This window comes from Xenopus laevis, chromosome 3S (assembly GCF_017654675.1).
Source record: "Xenopus laevis strain J_2021 chromosome 3S, Xenopus_laevis_v10.1, whole genome shotgun sequence".
Classification (NCBI taxonomy): domain Eukaryota; kingdom Metazoa; phylum Chordata; class Amphibia; order Anura; family Pipidae; genus Xenopus; species Xenopus laevis.
In genome coordinates this window covers 120,510,958-120,530,855 of record NC_054376.1, presented here as the reverse complement: position 1 = coordinate 120,530,855, position 19,898 = coordinate 120,510,958, and the positions used below count along the sequence as shown (strand labels likewise).

General features: G+C 47.9%; 23 non-coding genes across 23 annotated transcripts; 7 read left to right on the top strand and 16 right to left on the bottom strand.

Annotated features, from left to right (window-relative positions):
- Window positions 1-305: 305 nt before the first annotated feature.
- On the bottom strand, window positions 306-378 carry trnak-uuu. Its single transcript has one exon. It is a non-coding gene; the product is annotated as a tRNA-Lys (tRNA).
- Window positions 379-678: 300 nt separating this feature from the next.
- Window positions 679-761, bottom strand: trnal-cag. Its single transcript has one exon. It is a non-coding gene; the product is annotated as a tRNA-Leu (tRNA).
- A 179-nt stretch (window positions 762-940) lies between these two features.
- Window positions 941-1,012, top strand: trnaa-ugc. Its single transcript has one exon. It is a non-coding gene; the product is annotated as a tRNA-Ala (tRNA).
- A 411-nt stretch (window positions 1,013-1,423) lies between these two features.
- Window positions 1,424-1,497, top strand: trnan-guu. Its single transcript has one exon. It is a non-coding gene; the product is annotated as a tRNA-Asn (tRNA).
- Window positions 1,498-1,922: 425 nt separating this feature from the next.
- On the bottom strand, window positions 1,923-1,994 carry trnam-cau. Its single transcript has one exon. It is a non-coding gene; the product is annotated as a tRNA-Met (tRNA).
- A 343-nt stretch (window positions 1,995-2,337) lies between these two features.
- trnam-cau lies at window positions 2,338-2,409 on the bottom strand. The gene has a single exon. It is a non-coding gene; the product is annotated as a tRNA-Met (tRNA).
- Window positions 2,410-2,888: 479 nt separating this feature from the next.
- On the bottom strand, window positions 2,889-2,974 carry trnay-gua. Its single transcript is given in 2 exon segments — window positions 2,889-2,924; window positions 2,938-2,974. It is a non-coding gene; the product is annotated as a tRNA-Tyr (tRNA).
- A 72-nt stretch (window positions 2,975-3,046) lies between these two features.
- On the top strand, window positions 3,047-3,119 carry trnaf-gaa. Its single transcript has one exon. It is a non-coding gene; the product is annotated as a tRNA-Phe (tRNA).
- Window positions 3,120-3,490: 371 nt separating this feature from the next.
- Window positions 3,491-3,563, bottom strand: trnak-uuu. Its single transcript has one exon. It is a non-coding gene; the product is annotated as a tRNA-Lys (tRNA).
- Window positions 3,564-3,864: 301 nt separating this feature from the next.
- trnal-cag lies at window positions 3,865-3,947 on the bottom strand. The gene has a single exon. It is a non-coding gene; the product is annotated as a tRNA-Leu (tRNA).
- Window positions 3,948-4,126: 179 nt separating this feature from the next.
- trnaa-ugc lies at window positions 4,127-4,198 on the top strand. Its single transcript has one exon. It is a non-coding gene; the product is annotated as a tRNA-Ala (tRNA).
- Window positions 4,199-4,608: 410 nt separating this feature from the next.
- On the top strand, window positions 4,609-4,682 carry trnan-guu. The gene has a single exon. It is a non-coding gene; the product is annotated as a tRNA-Asn (tRNA).
- Window positions 4,683-5,108: 426 nt separating this feature from the next.
- Window positions 5,109-5,180, bottom strand: trnam-cau. The gene has a single exon. It is a non-coding gene; the product is annotated as a tRNA-Met (tRNA).
- Window positions 5,181-5,524: 344 nt separating this feature from the next.
- trnam-cau lies at window positions 5,525-5,596 on the bottom strand. The gene has a single exon. It is a non-coding gene; the product is annotated as a tRNA-Met (tRNA).
- A 479-nt stretch (window positions 5,597-6,075) lies between these two features.
- trnay-gua lies at window positions 6,076-6,161 on the bottom strand. The gene is given in 2 exon segments: window positions 6,076-6,111; window positions 6,125-6,161. It is a non-coding gene; the product is annotated as a tRNA-Tyr (tRNA).
- A 72-nt stretch (window positions 6,162-6,233) lies between these two features.
- Window positions 6,234-6,306, top strand: trnaf-gaa. Its single transcript has one exon. It is a non-coding gene; the product is annotated as a tRNA-Phe (tRNA).
- A 373-nt stretch (window positions 6,307-6,679) lies between these two features.
- On the bottom strand, window positions 6,680-6,752 carry trnak-uuu. The gene has a single exon. It is a non-coding gene; the product is annotated as a tRNA-Lys (tRNA).
- A 301-nt stretch (window positions 6,753-7,053) lies between these two features.
- Window positions 7,054-7,136, bottom strand: trnal-cag. The gene has a single exon. It is a non-coding gene; the product is annotated as a tRNA-Leu (tRNA).
- Window positions 7,137-9,894: 2,758 nt separating this feature from the next.
- On the bottom strand, window positions 9,895-9,969 carry trnak-uuu. The gene has a single exon. It is a non-coding gene; the product is annotated as a tRNA-Lys (tRNA).
- Window positions 9,970-15,940: 5,971 nt separating this feature from the next.
- Window positions 15,941-16,012, bottom strand: trnam-cau. Its single transcript has one exon. It is a non-coding gene; the product is annotated as a tRNA-Met (tRNA).
- Window positions 16,013-16,355: 343 nt separating this feature from the next.
- trnam-cau lies at window positions 16,356-16,427 on the bottom strand. The gene has a single exon. It is a non-coding gene; the product is annotated as a tRNA-Met (tRNA).
- Window positions 16,428-16,906: 479 nt separating this feature from the next.
- trnay-gua lies at window positions 16,907-16,992 on the bottom strand. The gene is given in 2 exon segments: window positions 16,907-16,942; window positions 16,956-16,992. It is a non-coding gene; the product is annotated as a tRNA-Tyr (tRNA).
- An 84-nt stretch (window positions 16,993-17,076) lies between these two features.
- Window positions 17,077-17,149, top strand: trnaf-gaa. Its single transcript has one exon. It is a non-coding gene; the product is annotated as a tRNA-Phe (tRNA).
- The last annotated feature ends 2,749 nt before the right edge of the window (window positions 17,150-19,898 follow it).

Genomic DNA, 19,898 nt, shown 5'->3' with positions numbered 1-19,898 from the left:
CCACACGTTGGCGAAGGCGCTATACGGAAGATCGGCCCTGCTAAGCAGGGCTCCGACTGAGAAAGATCTTCCTCCCGGGCCGCTTTTGGGAACCAATGGGACCGACCTCACTTCCAGAAGAGCAAAAAGGCACTCGGAAGCATGCCTGCGGTTTCTGATTTCCTGGGGTGTCCCTTGGGAAAAGCTTCCCGGAACACACTGGCAGTTAGGCAGGTGAAAAAGAGTTAAAAGGTTAAACTTGACGGACGTGTGTTTATTTTCAACCTAACTGAAGGCTTTACACGTCACTTCAGAGAAGGCCGCGTCGCCCGAACAGGGACTTGAACCCTGGACCCTCAGATTAAAAGTCTGATGCTCTACCGACTGAGCTATCCGGGCACTGCGTCGCTCGTTCCTCCGCCGCTTTTAATGGCCTTTCCGTTAGGCCACAGGAAGCATGCGGTAGAGGGGGGGGGTAAGGGTTTTTTTAACCATTCTTGGAAATTCACATTTGGGCACCAGGAATTACGAAGGCTCGCCCGAATTTACAACGGTATCCGTTATCTGGGAGGAACGGCAATATCGCAAAAGGAGTCGCGCTTGGATCGATGGACGGGAAAGCGCAAGTCTCCTCTTTGATTGTAAGGAATTCATTTGGTCTGAAAGTCCAGATTCGTGTTTGGCAGCAAAGAAGTTCCGTGTCAGAAGTGGGATTCGAACCCACGCCTCCAGGGGAGACTGCGACCTGAACGCAGCGCCTTAGACCGCTCGGCCATCCTGACTGTGAAAGCCAGCCGTTGTGAGGGTGGAGGCCAGCCTTCATAAGCGCCTCTGCCGTCTGCTTCTGACAGATAGATGGATCATAATGACTTAGGCTTCCCCGGCTCTTTTGAAGAGTGAGCCGCAGAGATTGTTCTCATGTTTGAGGCCATAAGCAAAACGGGGCTCAAACGTCGGCGATGGGGGTGTAGCTCAGTGGTAGAGCGCATGCTTTGCATGTATGAGGTCTTGGGTTCAATCCCCAGCATCTCCACCGGCGGGTCTTTAAGGCCGCTGCTTTAACGTGCAGGTCACGTATTTTGGAGCAGAATGTTTCCCTTCAAATAATGTTTGCGGACACTGGCGGCGTTAAGTATAGAGGGGGAATGTCTAGGTAGCACGCTCTACCATCTGAAAAAAAAAGACGTCGATAGCTTACTTCTAACATACAGCTTGGGTTTCCGATACAAGGGAGCGAAGGGGCAACAGAAGTCCTCTCCCTTCCGGCTCTCTGGAATCCAAAGACGCTAAGAATACAAAGAGGCTTTTAGAGGCCTCATTTGTAGTGGCAATCCTCGGTGACTAATATATGGTTCCATGTTTAGAGCAGACAAATGCCTGAAGATGGAAAACTCTGGCGTTTCCACGCGCTTAAGGCGACACCTGGTGGCCGGTGGCAAGCGTCGTCTCTGTGGCGCAATCGGTTAGCGCGTTCGGCTGTTAACCGAAAGGTTGGTGGTTCGAGCCCACCCAGGGACGTCTTTTTCCCTGCTGCTTCTGTGCAATCCAAGACTCGAACAAGTATACATGGCGACTGTTCTTCTGCAAGCAAAGGTTCTAGCAATACCAGGAGGATTAAGTGCTGGCTGGGAGCTCCATCTGCCAATTGAATACATGGGGCCTGCTGTGCTGTTGTTTGAATTTCTTTGCAACCCCTGCTCTGATGGCGGTCACCCCACCGCGAAAGAAGCGCACATGATTTCTGCCCTTGCTTCCTATTCATTTCCTTTGCCACTTCATAATGGTGTCTTTCAAAGCATTGACAATCTGTGTCGCTAGAAATCAAGAGGCCTGCCACCCTTTGACTGAAAACCTCCTTCATTTGCTCTAGACAAAGGATTTAAACCCAGTTTCGAGGGCGTTTTTTTTTTTCCCGGCCTGCCCCCCTCCCAAAAAAAAAAATCTAGCAGAGAATGGTTTCGATCCATCGACCTCTGGGTTATGGGCCCAGCACGCTTCCGCTGCGCCACTCTGCTAATCGCAGCTGGCACGCGCAGGTATTCTTGCTGCGCTGTGCATTGTATGGGGGTGGGGGTGGGCAATAACTTTTCCCAACATGGTTTATGTCCTGTCAGCCTTCGGAGGCGAGGGGGGTGGCTGCCTCGCCGGAAAAATACATCTTCCCTTATGTCTTAAGTAGCTAAAATTAGAGGCCTCATTTGTGGAGGCAATCCTTGGGGAATAACACATTTTTTTGAGAAATGCATCCTACGGCCGCAAACCCATTTGACTCAAAACTCTCCCTTCTTCGTTCTTGACAATGGACATAGACCCCACATTGTGGGTTTTTTTTTTCTTCTTCTGCCTGGCAAAAAGTTTTAGCAGAGGATGGTTTCGATCCATCGACCTCTGGGTTATGGGCCCAGCACGCTTCCGCTGCGCCACTCTGCTGATTGCCGTCCTTTGGGTGATTCTCTTCCTTTACGTTGCTTCTAAGACATGCAGCTAATGTTTCCAACATAAGGTAGCAAAGGGACAAGAAAGGTCCCTGCAATTGACTGACTGCAAAGAATCGGATGCATAGTGTCTCCTTTTAGAGGGCAGAAGCTACACCCTCGAAGTGTGGTGCCCTCAACAGTGCGTGTGTGCGTGTGTGTGTGTGGGGGGTGCCATTGGTTGTCACCATTCTTGTTAGTCGTAATGAAAGGTGGCCCAAACCTGCAATAGTATCCATTTGTTGGGAGGCACGTGAGTGGCTCATGTGGTGTCGTGGTTGGATAATGGGCCAGAAAAGAAGGAAGCGTCTAATCGCGCTTAGCGCTTGACGGGGTGTGGTGTCCTCAGCATTCGTCCTCAGCCACATGGTGCAGAAAGAGCTTTCCTGAAATGCCACTCATCTCCTTCTTAGGCTCGCATTGGAAAACAAAGCGTCCTTCGAGCCGGAATCGAACCAGCGACCTAAGGATTGCTCGATCACACCTACAGTCCTCCGCTCTACCAGCTGAGCTATCGAAGGCCGGTGGGGCACCCATCGCCCGTGACTTGGTGGACTTCAATTGTTCAGCTGCTACAGGGTGGCGCACCCGGTGCCGAAATAGCTCAGTTGGGAGAGCGTTAGACTGAAGATCTAAAGGTCCCTGGTTCGATCCCGGGTTTCGGCAGGTGGGGCCTCGGAGCCGTCGGTGGCTTTGGGACCAATTTAAGTAGGCTCTGGGACACGAATGTAGCCACACGTTGGCGAAGGCGCTATACGGAAGATCGGCCCTGCTAAGCAGGGCTCCGACTGAGAAAGATCTTCCTCCCGGGCCGCTTTTGGGAACCAATGGGACCGACCTCACTTCCAGAAGAGCAAAAAGGCACTCGGAAGCATGCCTGCGGTTTCTGATTTCCTGGGGTGTCCCTTGGGAAAAGCTTCCCGGAACACACTGGCAGTTAGGCAGGTGAAAAAGAGTTAAAAGGTTAAACTTGACGGACGTGTGTTTATTTTCAACCTAACTGAAGGCTTTACACGTCACTTCAGAGAAGGCCGCGTCGCCCGAACAGGGACTTGAACCCTGGACCCTCAGATTAAAAGTCTGATGCTCTACCGACTGAGCTATCCGGGCACTGCGTCGCTCGTTCCTCCGCCGCTTTTAATGGCCTTTCCGTTAGGCCACAGGAAGCATGCGGTAGAGGGGGGGGGTAAGGGTTTGTTTTAACCATTCTTGGAAATTCACATTTGGGCACCAGGAATTACGAAGGCTCGCCCGAATTTACAACGGTATCCGTTATCTGGGAGGAACGGCAATATCGCAAAAGGAGTCGCGCTTGGATCGATGGACGGGAAAGCGCAAGTCTCCTCTTTGATTGTAAGGAATTCATTTGGTCTGAAAGTCCAGATTCGTGTTTGGCAGCAAAGAAGTTCCGTGTCAGAAGTGGGATTCGAACCCACGCCTCCAGGGGAGACTGCGACCTGAACGCAGCGCCTTAGACCGCTCGGCCATCCTGACTGTGAAAGCCAGCCGTTGTGAGGGTGGAGGCCAGCCTTCATAAGCGCCTCTGCCGTCTGCTTCTGACAGATAGATGGATCATAATGACTTAGGCTTCCCCGGCTCTTTTGAAGAGTGAGCCGCAGAGATTGTGCTCATGTTTGAGGCCATAAGCAAAACGGGGCTCAAACGCCGGCGGTGGGGGTGTAGCTCAGTGGTAGAGCGCATGCTTTGCATGTATGAGGTCTTGGGTTCAATCCCCAGCATCTCCACCGGCGGGTCTTTAAGGCCGCTGCTTTAACGTGCAGGTCACGTATTTTGGAGCAGAATGTTTCCCTTCAAATAATGTTTGCGGACACTGGCGGCGTTAAGTATAGAGGGGGAATGTCTAGGTAGCACGCTCTACCATCTGAAAAAAAAAGACGTCGATAGCTTACTTCTAAGATACAGCTTGGGTTTCCGATACAAGGGAGCGAAGGGGCAACAGAAGTCCTCTCCCTTCCGGCTCTCTGGAATCCAAAGACGCTAAGAATACAAAGAGGCTTTTAGAGGCCTCATTTGTAGTGGCAATCCTCGGTGACTAATATATGGTTCCATGTTTAGAGCAGACAAATGCCTGAAGATGGAAAACTCTGGCGTTTCCACGCGCTTAAGGCGACACCTGGTGGCGGTGGCAAGCGTCGTCTCTGTGGCGCAATCGGTTAGCGCGTTCGGCTGTTAACCGAAAGGTTGGTGGTTCGAGCCCACCCAGGGACGTCTTTTTCCCTGCTGCTTCTGTGCAATCCAAGACTCGAACAAGTATACATGGCGACTGTTCTTCTGCAAGCAAAGGTTCTAGCAATACCAGGAGGATTAAGTGCTGGCTGGGAGCTCCATCTGCCAATTGAATACATGGGGCCTGCTGTGCTGTTGTTTGAATTTCTTTGCAACCCCTGCTCTGATGGCGGTCACCCCACCGCGAAAGAAGCGCACATGATTTCTGCCCTTGCTTCCTATTCATTTCCTTTGCCACTTCATAATGGTGTCTTTCAAAGCATTGACAATCTGTGTCGCTAGAAATCAAGAGGCCTGCCACCCTTTGACTGAAAACCTCCTTCATTTGCTCTAGACAAAGGATTTAAACCCAGTTTCGAGGGCGTTTTTTTTTTTCCCGGCCTGCCCCCCTCCCAAAAAAAAAAAATCTAGCAGAGAATGGTTTCGATCCATCGACCTCTGGGTTATGGGCCCAGCACGCTTCCGCTGCGCCACTCTGCTAATCGCAGCTGGCACGCGCAGGTATTCTTGCTGCGCTGTGCATTGTATGGGGGTGGGGGTGGGCAATAACTTTTCCCAACATGGTTTATGTCCTGTCAGCCTTCGGAGGCGAGGGGGGTGGCTGCCTCGCCGGAAAAATACATCTTCCCTTATGTCTTAAGTAGCTAAAATTAGAGGCCTCATTTGTGGAGGCAATCCTTGGGGAATAACACATTTTTTTGAGAAATGCATCCTACGGCCGCAAACCCATTTGACTCAAAACTCTCCCTTCTTCGTTCTTGACAATGGACATAGACCCCACATTGTGGGTTTTTTTTTTTCTTCTTCTGCCTGGCAAAAAGTTTTAGCAGAGGATGGTTTCGATCCATCGACCTCTGGGTTATGGGCCCAGCACGCTTCCGCTGCGCCACTCTGCTGATTGCCGTCCTTTGGGTGATTCTCTTCCTTTACGTTGCTTCTAAGACATGCAGCTAATGTTTCCAACATAAGGTAGCAAAGGGACAAGAAAGGTCCCTGCAATTGACTGACTGCAAAGAATCGGATGCATAGTGTCTCCTTTTAGAGGGCAGAAGCTACACCCTCGAAGTGTGGTGCCCTCAACAGTGCGTGTGTGCGTGTGTGTGTGTGGGGGGTGCCATTGGTTGTCACCATTCTTGTTAGTCGTAATGAAAGGTGGCCCAAACCTGCAATAGTATCCATTTGTTGGGAGGCACGTGAGTGGCTCATGTGGTGTCGTGGTTGGATAATGGGCCAGAAAAGAAGGAAGCGTCTAATCGCGCTTAGCGCTTGACGGGGTGTGGTGTCCTCAGCATTCGTCCTCAGCCACATGGTGCAGAAAGAGCTTTCCTGAAATGCCACTCATCTCCTTCTTAGGCTCGCATTGGAAAACAAAGCGTCCTTCGAGCCGGAATCGAACCAGCGACCTAAGGATTGCTCGATCACACCTACAGTCCTCCGCTCTACCAGCTGAGCTATCGAAGGCCGGTGGGGCACCCATCGCCCGTGACTTGGTGGACTTCAATTGTTCAGCTGCTACAGGGTGGCGCACCCGGTGCCGAAATAGCTCAGTTGGGAGAGCGTTAGACTGAAGATCTAAAGGTCCCTGGTTCGATCCCGGGTTTCGGCAGGTGGGGCCGCGGAGCCTTCGGTGGCCTTTGGGACCAATTTAAGTAGGCTCTGGGACACGAATGTAGCCACACGTTGGCGAAGGCGCTATACGGAAGATCGGCCCTGCTAAGCAGGGCTCCGACTGAGAAAGATCTTCCTCCCGGGCCGCTTTTTGGGAACCAATGGGACCGACCTCACTTCCAGAAGAGCAAAAAGGCACTCGGAAGCATGCCTGCGGTTTCTGATTTCCTGGGGTGTCCCTTGGGAAAAGCTTCCCGGAACACACTGGCAGTTAGGCAGGTGAAAAAGAGTTAAAAGGTTAAACTTGACGGACGTGTGTTTATTTTCAACCTAACTGAAGGCTTTACACGTCACTTCAGAGAAGGCCGCGTCGCCCGAACAGGGACTTGAACCCTGGACCCTCAGATTAAAAGTCTGATGCTCTACCGACTGAGCTATCCGGGCACTGCGTCGCTCGTTCCTCCGCCGCTTTTAATGGCCTTTCCGTTAGGCCACAGGAAGCATGCGGTAGAGGGGGGGGGTAAGGGTTTGTTTTAACCATTCTTGGAAATTCACATTTGGGCACCAGGAATTACGAAGGCTCGCCCGAATTTACAACGGTATCCGTTATCTGGGAGGAACGGCAATATCGCAAAAGGAGTCGCGCTTGGATCGATGGACGGGAAAGCGCAAGTCTCCTCTTTGATTGTAAGGAATTCATTTGGTCTGAAAGTCCAGATTCGTGTTTGGCAGCAAAGAAGTTCCGTGTCAGAAGTGGGATTCGAACCCACGCCTCCAGGGGAGACTGCGACCTGAACGCAGCGCCTTAGACCGCTCGGCCATCCTGACTGTGAAAGCCAGCCGTTGTGAGGGTGGAGGCCAGCCTTCATAAGCGCCTCTGCCGTCTGCTTCTGACAGATAGATGGATCATAATGACTTAGGCTTCCCCGGCTCTTTTGAAGAGTGAGCCCGCAGAGATTGTGCTCATGTTTGAGGCCATAAGCAAAACGGGGCTCAAACGCCGGCGGTGGGGTGTAGCTCAGTGGTAGAGCGCATGCTTTGCATGTAATGAGGTCTTGGGTTCAATCCCCAGCATCTCCACCGGCGGGTCTTTAAGGCCGCTGCTTTAACGTGCAGGTCACGTATTTTGGAGCAGAATGTTTCCCTTCAAATAATGTTTGCGGACACTGGCGGCGTTAAGTATAGAGGGGGAATGTCTAGGTAGCACGCTCTACCATCTGAAAAAAAAAAGACGTCGATAGCTTACTTCTAAGATACAGCTTGGGTTTCCGATACAAGGGAGCGAAGGGGCAACAGAAGTCCTCTCCCTTCCGGCTCTCTGGAATCCAAAGACGCTAAGAATACAAAGAGGCTTTTAGAGGCCTCATTTGTAGTGGCAATCCTCGGTGACTAATATATGGTTCCATGTTTAGAGCAGACAAATGCCTGAAGATGGAAAACTCTGGCGTTTCCACGCGCTTAAGGCGACCACCTGGTGGCCGGTGGCAAGCGTCGTCTCTGTGGCGCAATCGGTTTAGCGCGTTCGCTGTTACAACCGAAGGTTTGGTGGTTCGATGCCCACCCAGGGACGTCTTTTTCCTGCTGCTCTGTGCAATCCAAGACTCGAACAAGTATACATGGCGAGCTGTTCTCCAAGCAAAGGTTCTACAATACGCAGGAGATTAGTTGCCTGGCTGGAGCTCCATCTGCCAATTGAATACATGGGCCTGCTGTGCCTGTGTTTGAATTTTCTTTGCAACCCCTGCTCTGATGGCGGTCACCCCACCCGCGAAAGAGCGCAATGATTTCTGCCTTGCTTCCTATTCATTCCTTTCCACTTCATAATGGTGTCTTTCAAAGCATGACAATCTGTTCGCTAGAAATCAGGGCCTTGCCACCCTTTGACTGAAAACCTCCTTCATTTTGGCTCTAGACAAAGGATTAAACCCAGTTTTCCGAGGGCGTTTTTTTTTTTCCTGGCTCCCCCCTCAGCCAAAAAAAAAAAAAATCTAGCGAGATGGGTTTTTTCGATCCATCGACCTCTGGGTATATGGGCCCAGCACGCTTCCCGCTCGCCACTCTGGCTAATCGCAGCTGGCACGCCGCAGGTATTCTTGCTGCGCTGTGCATTGTATGGGGTGGGGTGGGCATAACTTTTCCACAACATGGTTTAATGTCCTGTCAGCCTTCGGAGGCGAGGGGGGAGTGGCTGCCCTCGCCGGAATAATACACTTCCCTTACTGTCTTTAAGTAAGCAAAATTGAGGCCTCAAATTTGTGGAGCAATTCCTTGGGGATACACATTCTTTTTGAGAAATGCAATCCTAACGGACCGCAAACCCATTTGACTCAAAACTCTCCTTCTTCGTTCTTGACAATGGACATAGACCCCACATTGTGGTTTTTTTTTTTTTTTTCTTCTTTCTGGCCTGGCAAAAAGTTTTAGCAGAGATGGTTTCGATCATCGCCCTCTGTTATGGGCCCAGCACGCTTCGCTCGCCACTCTTGCGATGGCCGTCCTTTTGGGTGATTCTCTTTCCTACGTTGCTTCTAAGACAGTGCAGCTAATGTTTCCCAACATAAGGTAGCAAAAGGGACAAGAAAAGGTCCCTGCAATTGAATGAACTGCAAAGAATTCGGATGCATATGTCTCCTTTTAGAGGGCAGAAGCTACACCCTCGAAGTGTGTGCCCTCAACAGTGCGTGTGTGCCGTGTGTTGGGGGGGGGTGTGCCATTGGGTTGTCACCAATTCTTGTAAGTCGTAATGAAAAGGTGGCCCAAACCTCGAAATAGTAATCCATTTGTTGGGTAGGCACGTGAGTGGCTTCATGTGGTGTCCGTGGTTGGTAATAGGGCCAGAAAAAAGAAGACGCGTCTAATCGCGCTTAGCGCTTTGACGGGTGGGTGTCCTAGCATTCGTCCCAGACACATGGTGCAGAAAGAGCTTCCTGAAATGCCAACTCATCTCTTCTTAGGCTCGCATTGGAAAAACAAAGCGTCCCTTCGAGGCCCGGAATCGAACCAGCGCCTTAAGGATTGCTCGATACCTACAGTCCCCTCCGCTCCACCAGCTGAAGCTATCGAAGGCCCGGTGGGCACCCATCGCCCGTGACTTGTGGACACTTCAATTGTTCAGCCTGCTACAACGGGGGCGCACCCGGTGCCCAGATAGCTCAGTTTGGGAGAGCGTTAGACTGAAGATCTAAAGGTCGCCCTGTTCGACCCGGGTTTCGCAGGTTGGGGACGGCCGGAGCCGTCGGTGGCTTTGGGACAATTTAAAGTGCTCTGGACCGAAGTAGCCACACGTTGGCGAAGGCGATATAACGGAAGATCGGCCCTTGTAAGCAGGCTCCCGAACTGGGAGAAAGATCTTCTCCGGCCGCCTTTTGGGAACCAATGGGAACCGACCTTCACTTTACCAAAGAGCAAAAAGGCACTCGAAGCATGCTGCGGTTTCTGATTCCCTGGGGTGTCCTTGGGAAAAGCTCCCGACACACTGCAGTTAGGCAGGTGAAAAAGAGTTAAAAAGGTTAAGACTTGACGGACGTGTTGGTTTATTTTTCACACCTAACTGAAGGCTTTACACGTCAACTTTCAAAAGCCGCGTCGCCCGGACAGGGACTTGAAACCCTGGACCATCAGATTAAAAGTCTGATGCTCTACCTGACTGAGCTATCCGGGCAATCGTCCGCTCGTTCTCGCCGCTTTTAATGGCGCTTTCCGTTAGGCGCACAGAAGCATGCGGTAGAGGGGGGGGTATAGGGTTTTGTTTAACATTCTTGGAAATTCACATTTGGCACCGAGGAATTACGAAGGCGCGCCGAATTTTACAACGTATCCGTTATCTGGGAGGAACGGCAATAATCGCAAAAGGAGTCGCGCTTGGAACTCGATGGACGGAGCGCAAGTCTCCTCTTGATTGTAAGCGAATAATTTGGTCGAAAGTCCAGATTCGTGTTTGGCAAAGCAACAGAAGTTCCGGTCAGAAAGTGGGATTCGAACCCACGCCTCCAGGGAGATCGCGACCTGAACGCGCGCGCTTAGAGCCGCTCGGGGCCATTCCTGACTGTGCAAGCCAGCCGTTGTGAGGTGGAGGCCGCCTTCATATACGCTCGCCGTCTGCTTCGATCAGATAGATGGATCATAATGACTTAGGCTTCCCCGGCTCTTTGAAGAGTGAGCCGCAGAGATTGTGCTCATGTTTGAGGCATAAACAAAACGGCTCAAACGCCGGCCGGTGGGGGTGTACTCAGTGGTAGAGCGGCCATGGGGGCCCCCCCCCCTTTTTGCATGTATGAGGTCTTGGGTTCAATCCCCAGCATCTCCACCGCGGGTCTTTAAAAGGCCGCTGCTTTAACCGTGCAGGTCACGTATTTTGGGAGCGAGAAATGTTCCCTTCAAATAATGTTTGCGGACCTGGCGGCGTTCAAGTATAGAGGGGGACATGTCAGTAAGCCAACGGCTCTACCACTGAAAAAAAAAAGATCGTCGATAGCTTAACTTCTAAAGATACAGCTTGGGTTCCGATACAAGGGAGCGCAGGGGCAACAGAAGTCCTGCTCCCTTTCCGGCTATCTGGAATCAAAGACGCTATAGAAACGAAAGAGGCTTTAGAGGCCTCATTTGTAGTGGCAAATCCTCGGTGACTAATATATGGTTCTCATGTTTAACAGACCAAATGCCTGAAGATGAACTCCTGGCGTTTCCCACGCGCATTAAAGGCGACACCCCTGGTGGGCCGTGGCAAGCGGTCGTCTCTGTGGCGAGCAATTCGGTTAGCGCGTTTCGGCTGTTAACCTGAAAGGTTGGTGTTCGAGCCCACCCAATTGGGACGTCTTTTCCCTGCTGCCTTCTGTGCAATCCAAGACCTCGAACCAGTATAACATGGCGAACTGTTTCTTCTGCAAGCAAGGTTCTAGGCAATACCAAGGAGGATTAAGTTGCTGCTGGGGAGCTCCATCTCCAATGTGAATACATGGGGCCTGCTGTGCTGTTGTTTGAATTTCATTTCGCAACCCCTGCTCTGATGGCCCGTCAACCCACCCGCAGAAAGAAGCGCACATGATTTCTGCCCTTGCTTCCTATTGCATTCCCTTGCCAACTTCATAATGGTGTCTTTCAAAGCCATTGACAATCTGTGTCCTAGAAATCAAGAAGGCATGCACCCTTTTTGACTGAAAACCTCCTTCATTTGCTCTAGACAACAGGATTTAAAACCCAGTTCGAAGGGCGTTTTTTTTTTTCCTGGCCTGATGCCCCCCTCCAAAAAAAAAAAAAAATCCTAGCAGAGAATTGGTTTTCGATCCATCGACCTCTGGGGTTATGGGCCCACATACGTTTCCGCTGCGTCCACTCTGCTAATCGCAGCTGGCCGCGCAGGTATTCCTGCTGCGCTGTGCAATTGTATGCGGGGTGGGGGTGGCAATAACTTTTCCCACTGGTTTATGTCCCCTGTCAGCCTTTCGGAGGCAGGGGGGTGGCTGCCTCGCCGCGGAAAAATACATCTTCCCCTTAATGTCTTAAGTAGCTAAAAATATGAGGCTCATTTGTGGAGAATCCTTGGGAATAACCATTTTTTTGGAGAAATGCATCCTAACGGCCGCAAACCCATTTTGACTCAAAACTCTCACCCTTTCTTCGTTCTTGACCAATGGGACATAGACCCCACCATTGTGGTTTTTTTTTTTTTTGCTTCTGCTGCCTGGCAAAAAGTTTTAGCAGAGGATGTTCGATCCATCGACCGTCTGGTTAATGGGCCCAGCACGCTTACCGCTGCGCCACTGTCTGCTGATTGCCGTCCTTTTGGGTGACTTCTCTCCTTTACGTTGCTTCTACAGACATGCAGCAATGTTTCACAACCATAAAGTAGCAAGGGGACAAGAAAGGTCCCCTGCAATTGACTGACTGCAAGAATCGATGCCATAGTGTTCTTTTAGAGGGAAGAGAAGCTAACACCCTCGAAGTGTGGTGCCCCTCACAGTGCGTGGTGTGCGTGTGTGTGTGGGGGGTGCCATTTGGTTGTCACCATTCTTGTAAGTCGTAATGAAAGGTGGCCCAACCTGCAATAGTCATCCATTTGTTGGGCAGGCACGTGATGCTCATGTGGTGTCCGTGGTTGGATAATGGGCCAGAAAAGAAGAATTCGTCTAATCGCGCTTAGCGCTTTGAAGGGGTGTGGTGTCCTCAGCATTCGTCCTCAGCCACATGGTGAAGAAAAGAAGCTTTCCTGAAATGCCACTCATCTCCTTCTTAGGCTCGCATGGAAACAAAGCGTCCTTCGAGCCGGAATCCGACCAGCGACTTAAGGATTGCTCGATTCACACCTAACAGTCCTCCGCTCTAGAATGGTTCCATACAACTTCCAAAGAGAACAAACCGCCCAAATCCTTTGTTTCCAAACCTTTACACAACGTATTCATAGAATCCAGTTGCAAAGCCCTTAAAGGGTGGTTCAACCTTTAAGGTAACTTTAGTATAGAATAGTATGGCAAATTTCTAAGGCAAACTTTAATTTGGTTTTACTTATTTGCCCTTTCTTCTATAGTTCAGACTCCTTTGCAGCTTTTTAAAATGTGGTTTTTTCCAATTAAAAGGGGGTTTTTTTTTTTTTTTTTTTTGGGACCCCCTCGCAACTAAAAAAAAAAAAGCAAAAAAAATAAATAAATGTTTTCAGGGCTACAAATGTATTTGGGTCTATGTCATTGCCTACTTTTTACATTTTTAGGCCTCTTCTCATTCATAATTTCCATTCTCTTAAATTTAAAATCAGATTGTATAGGATTGCTGAGGGGAGAAATAAATGTTATACTTATCTAATAGTGCCTAGATTTGCCAAATAATAGGTGTGACTTAATATCATAATTTATTTTAAAAAATCAATGTATTGAGTGTAGTCAATTTATCAATTCGTCGCCGTCGCGAACGAGGTTCGTCGCCGGGGCGACGAGGTTCGTCGCCGCGCGCCATATCAAAACTGTGTTTGCGCATGCGCGGCGCGCGTCATGTGACGCGCGTCGTGCGCGCGCAGACGCGTCATGTGACGCGCGTCGGCGGCGCCACGCGTCATGTGACGCGCGTCAAAAATGGGCGTCACCACTATAAATAGCCCCGCCCGTGCTTACATTGGTAGGAGTGCAGTTTGAAAATGGCAGGACCTGGCATGATGAACAGGGACCAGCTAAGGTACTTCGTCAGGTACCTGCACCAGGAGGGATACGACAATATCCCTCCTGGAGTGAGAGGAATCCAGGCGCTCCGAAGGAGCATAATGGAACGGCTGAGGCGCCGAGGCTGCGGAGGGAGTACCGCCTGCGCTTATGTTTGCGGGAGCTCCAGGAGGATCTGGAGCGATCTCAAAGACGCCACAGCGCATTTGTAGATGAGCTGCGCGTGGAGGTGGAAGGTAGAGTTATTTAAAAAGAAAACATCTTATAATGATTTGCTATTTTACAGCAAAATGTATTTAAGTGAATACTGTAATTAGGATTGGAACAGTTGACTTTGACTGACTGACATAATTGCAGACAAGTTAAATAACAAGTAAATGAGCTGTCAAATGGAGATTATTTAAACAGATTATAATAGATTTATTTAAATGCAATACATGAGTTTCCCTTCTTAACTACAATAAAGCCACTTGATTCCCATTTATTTTGGTATTTTGGAGCAAATGTGTATTTGTTTAGGCCTGTGACAAGGCTAATAAGAATTTTACTTCACATAAAGGTAGATTTATTTAAACGGAAAAAATAGGTTTCCCTTCTTAACTACAATAAAGCCACTTGATCAGGCTCGGATCTGTGGAAAGGTCACCAAGGCCCGGGCCTAGGGCTGGAAGATTTTAGGGTGGCGGCATGCTGCCCAACCACACCATATTGGTTCAGAAAAACTGGGGATGCACAGGAGATACAATAGTTTCCCATGCAGCAATCCCCATTGCTCCTGTCCAGATGATAAAAATTTGCCCCGATAAAGGGGAGGGGACAGGGGCGACGAATGCAGTGGGCCTAGGGGTGCCTACTATGTAATTCTTGCCCTGCACTTGATTCCTATTTATTTTGGTATTTTGGAGCAAATGTGTATTTGTTTAGGCCTGTGACAAGGCTAATAAGAATTTTACTTCACATAAAGGTAGATTTATTTAAACGGAAAAAATAGGTTTCCCTTCTTAACTACAATAAAGTTAATTTTCCTGTAGTTACAACATGAACACCTTATCCTGTATAATTTATACTGTACAAATGCAATTGCCTGCGTTACTCAAACTGAAATTTATTCATTGCCAGCTGAATGGATCCAAGATGATCCTGATGATGATGGGGATAATGTCCCACCACCACCACCACCACCACCTGACCAGGCAGCACCGCCTCCACCTGATGAGGGCAGCACCGCCTCCACCTGATGAGGCAGCACTGCCTCCACCACCTGACCAGGCAGCACTGCCACCTGTCCAGGCGGCACCACCACCTCACCAGGCGGCACCACCACCTCACCAGGCGGCACGACCAGCGGACGACCAGGGGCTCAGTGTAGGCACTCAGACAGAGCCATGCCTACTACGACCAGACTGAGCTCCTGGTCACCTGGTCCACCAAGTTAATGCCATGCGGCAGGAGCTGGAGAGCTCAGGGACATGGTTGAGTCCGGGCAGAGGGTAGTTCCTCCTCCTCCTCCTCCTCCACTTTAATTTATTTATTTAATCTTGCAGCACCGTTGTGCTATGTTGTAAATTAAAAAAATTTTTATATCTCTATATTTTGAGTTCATTTTTCATTTGACTAAACTAATACTCACATGATACTTGGAATTGTTTGGATTCTAATAACACAACGATGACTATTCTTATTCGTAGTCATTAAAATTACATTACATAGTATTTCAGAATCATTACAATAACATGATGTAAATATAAGGTTCATTCACATAAACATATGGTTTATTCATTTTTATCTGAGATACAAAGCATCCAGATACTATCTGTTCAGATTTATTAGTTGTACTTGTGTTAGTAATCTACTATTAGATATATGAAGTACAGATGGTACTTTTTGGTTAAACGGAGATATAGAGTAGTAGTAGATACCATTACCAGTTGACCAGAGGTAATGTGAAAAAATCCACAAACGTTAAAAGTTTAAGAAACTTGCAAAATGGGAGCCATTTTTTCAAGATAGGAGTCCTCTAACAATGCAGGGCATGTGTGTAGCAGTATACTAAGTGAAACACGCATGTGTATTGGTCTTCCCATGGAGTCCAATCCAATTCAGCACATTCAGACACAAAGCATTTATCATCACAGACTACAAAGCTTGAAACTAAGGGGAAAATTTTTATTTGTAGGCCCAAAGATGAAAAAAGGTTATACAAACAAAACACCCATAGAAGATGGGCTTCATCAAATTGCACTGCGCGTCAAAATAACGTCGCGCGTTAAAACACTTACTTGCGTCCGCGACAAAATATTTTGACGCGCGACAAAATCGGGCCGCGCGACTCGTTTCGCGAATTTTTCGCCGTTTCGCGAATTTCGCTGAAAATTCGCGAATTATTCGGCGAAGCGAAACGCGACAGATTCGCCCATCACTAGATTTAAACCCAGTTTTCGTGGGCGTTTTGTTTTTCCCCGCCTGCCCCCCCCCCAAAAAAAAATATAGCAGAGAATGGTTTCGATCCATCGACCTCTGGGTTATGGGCCCAGCACGCTTCCGCTGCGCCACTCTGCTAATCACAGCTGGCACGCGCAGGTATTCTGGCTGCGCTGTGCATTGTATGGGGGTGGGGGTGGGCAATAACTTTTCCCAACATGGTTTATGTCCTGTCAGCCTTCGGAGGCGAGGGGGGGTGGCTGCCTCGCCGGAAAAATACATCTTCCCTTATGTCTTAAGTAGCTAAAATTAGAGGCCTCATTTGTGGAGGCAATCCTTGGGGAATAACACATTTTTTTGAGAAATGCATCCTACGGCCGCAAACCCATTTGACTCAAAACTCTCCCTTCTTCGTTCTTGACAATGGACATAGACCCCCACATTGTGTTTTTTTTTTCTTCTTCTGCCTGGCAAAAAGTTTTAGCAGAGGATGGTTTCGATCCATCGACCTCTGGGTTATGGGCCCAGCACGCTTCCGCTGCGCCACTCTGCTGATTGCCGTCCTTTGTGTGATTCTCTTCCTTTACGTTGCTTCTAAGACATGCAGCTAATGTTTCCAACATAAGGTAGCAAAGGGACAAGAAAGGTCCCTGCAATTGACTGACTGCAAAGAATCGGATGCATAGTGTCTCCTTTTAGAGGGCAGAAGCTACACCCTCGAAGTGTGGTGCCCTCAACAGTGTGGTGTGTGCGTGTGTGTGTGGGGGGGGTGCCATTGGTTGTCACCATTCTTGTTAGTCGTAATGAAAGGTGGCCCAACCTGCAATAGTATCCATTTGTTGGGAGGCACGTGAGTGGCTCATGTGGTGTCGTGGTTGGATAATGGACCAGAAAGAAGGAAGCGTCTAATCGCGCTTAGCGCTTGACGGGGTGTGGTGTCCTCAGCATTCGTCCTCAGCCACATGGTGCAGAAAGAGCTTTCCTGAAATGCCACTCATCTCCTTCTTAGGCTCGCATTGGAAAAACAAAGCGTCCTTCGAGCCGGAATCGAACCAGCGACCTAAGGATTGCTCGATCACACCTACAGTCCTCCGCTCTACCAGCTGAGCTATCGAAGGCCGGTGGGGCACCCATCGCCCGTGACTTGGTGGACTTCAATTGTTCAGCTGCTACAGGGTGGCGCACCCGGTGCCGAACCAGATGCCGAAATAGCTCATTTGGGAGAGCGTTAGACTGAAGATCTAAAGGTCCCTGGTTCGATCCCGGGTTTCGGCAGGTGGGGCCGCGGAGCCGTCGGTGGCTTTTGGGACCAATTTAAGTAGGCTCTGGGACACGAATGTAGCCACACGTTGGCAAAGGCGCTATACGGAAGATCGGCCCTGCTAAGCAGGGCTCCGACTGAGAAAGATCTTCCTCCCGGGCCGCTTTTGGGAACCAATGGGACCGACCTCACTTCTGAAGGGGACAACGAACCGACTGCCACTGGAACTTTGGATTCTAGCTGTCCAACAATGCCTCGTATTCCGGATCCGGGAAACTTGCACAAAGAAACACCAACGAGTGGGTCAGAATAACAAGTTCCGTTTATTGAAGGTCAAACATAGGCTTATATAGGTTATAAGTAAAGACGTCCCAATATAGTGACGTATCAGCATAGTTATTAGCAAAGTATATGTCTGTAATAGGTATATCCTTCAGGATGGAGAAGAGAGACAAATATGTGCATTCGCGTTAGCTAAGATATTTTGTCTGAGGCAAGCTGATAATATTGTTTTTAGTACATGATGATACTTATGCAAGGTTGTCTAAGAAGAAAGAGACAGTACAGCGTCGTACAGAAAAACAAGCACAGAGGCCTACAAGGGTCGGCACGTAGGCATGTTAACCCTTCAACCCCCTCTTTGATCATAACATGATCATCTAATGTGAAAAAGACATATGAGAATGTATTTTCTTTAACTGAGAGTTTTCTGAAGTACGTATCATAGATCGGATACGCTTCCTAAAAGAACAGGAAAGATATAAATTGAAAATAACAAGAAGAACAAGAATGATAGTAACAATAACAAGAGGATAAAAAATAGAATGCATGATAGCAGAACCAGTAGGTGACCAACCAGTGAAGACATCATACCAATGATGCTGTAGATCTTGTTGAAGTTGTGAACCTAAAGAAATAATTTCACTTTTAGTAGCAACGGTCTTCACAGCAGTATCATGTAATTGGTGTAAATGTTTACGAAAAGTAGCAATAGTTTCAGTGTTTGTTTGAAGGAGAGAGCGAACAACTGTAGTAGGTAACTGATAGGCAGATAAAGGTAGATGTTTGATGTTGTACTGCATAGAATGATAAATAGATGGTATAGGAGAGAAATAATAAGATAAATTACCCCATTGAAGAATAGTTAAATTAGAAAGACAACCAGCAAAAGGTAAGGAATCATCAACATAAGGAATGCCTGTCGGGAGATTAGTAGCAAAACATACATATTGAGGTGCTATTTCAATCATAATACTGTAATCACTAGGATATATATGCCAATTGCAAATATTTAAATCTCTGTGCAGTAAGCAAGGTTCATAAACAGGACTGGAATGACGACAGACAAACCCAAAATTAGTTGAAGAACAATGTGATAAAGAGAAGGTAGTATTACTGTGAGGTAAGACATAGTCACCGATAAATGTAGGAGTCCACCATGTAAGGTTTTGAACTAAGCCATTATAATGAGGAAAAGGAAGAACCGTAAATTACATGCTAAAGAGACATCATCTGGAAGAACCTTATACCAAGTGAAAGAGGTTTGACAGGTGAAATAAGACACAGATGAATTAATATGTTCAATACAATAAGAATTAGTAGGGAGTAATCTATCCAATCAGAGGATCCCCATGAAAGTAACTTAGAAAGCTTTGTGAATTTAGGAATAAGAAGCATGTTCTCTAGTTCTAATCTCTGTTGTGACATCCATAAGTAGCGAATAGCACACATAGACCAATCAGAGGACCCTAATGTAAAATTAGTGATAGCATAGGTAAGATTACCTAAATATGTAAGCATTTGTTTATCTAGTGTTAGCTGAGTAATTTGTGAATTTACAACAGTAGGGGCCCATTGGGCAGTAACATGGAAGGCTGTTTTAAGGTGAGAGGCAGTGGTTGAAAGCTTATTACGTAAAATTTCCATGTCTACTCCATTAAGGACTCCCATAGCTGTGCCTGTGCCACCTAAAAGGGTGTCATACCATGCGCGCCGCTTGCGTGAAATTGCATGACAAAAGGTAACAGGTGGAGTAGAGATATTAAGAATAACATGTATAGCCTTTTTTGATAATAGTAGTGTTAACACAAGTGGGAGGTCTAGGTATAATAGAATAATTATGGTGTTTAGGATGCTCGACAATAGTTTGATTAAGACAAGTCACCGCTATAATAAACCAAGTACGATTAATAATCGGAGTATGATTAGTGATCACAAGGGTGTGACTTAAAGGTATCGAGATATTATTACTATTATCAGGTTGGTTCCAAATATGGGATGAATGAGTATCCACAATATACTGAAAAGTCACATTTCTTTGAGGAAAAAAGGTGAATTGGAAACTAGTTAAATTAGAAATAGACGCAAAACAAGCAGTAGTGGATATTGAAACATCTACTACTGGGCACAAGCAAGACGTCAAAAAGAAATAGAGTAAAGCGATCGCAATAAATCAAAACAATTTACGAGCTGTCTTGGGATCGAGGGTCCCAACAAAACCTTGTCAACTCACAGAGGTATTCCTTAATATAGCGATCGTTCTACATGTATTATACACAACAAAAAATATGCCTTAACCTTTAAACATTGTCATAACATACAAACAGTAAAACACAGACACAGACAACATGCAGTTGAATACAAGGCAGTGACGTTACAGCAGAAATCCGTTCCAGGAGTAATAATATATGAACCGGGATCCTAAAACTTGTGAAACCGGGAGTTTACCTAAAACTCCTTTGGAATCCCCCGTCAGGGATTTCC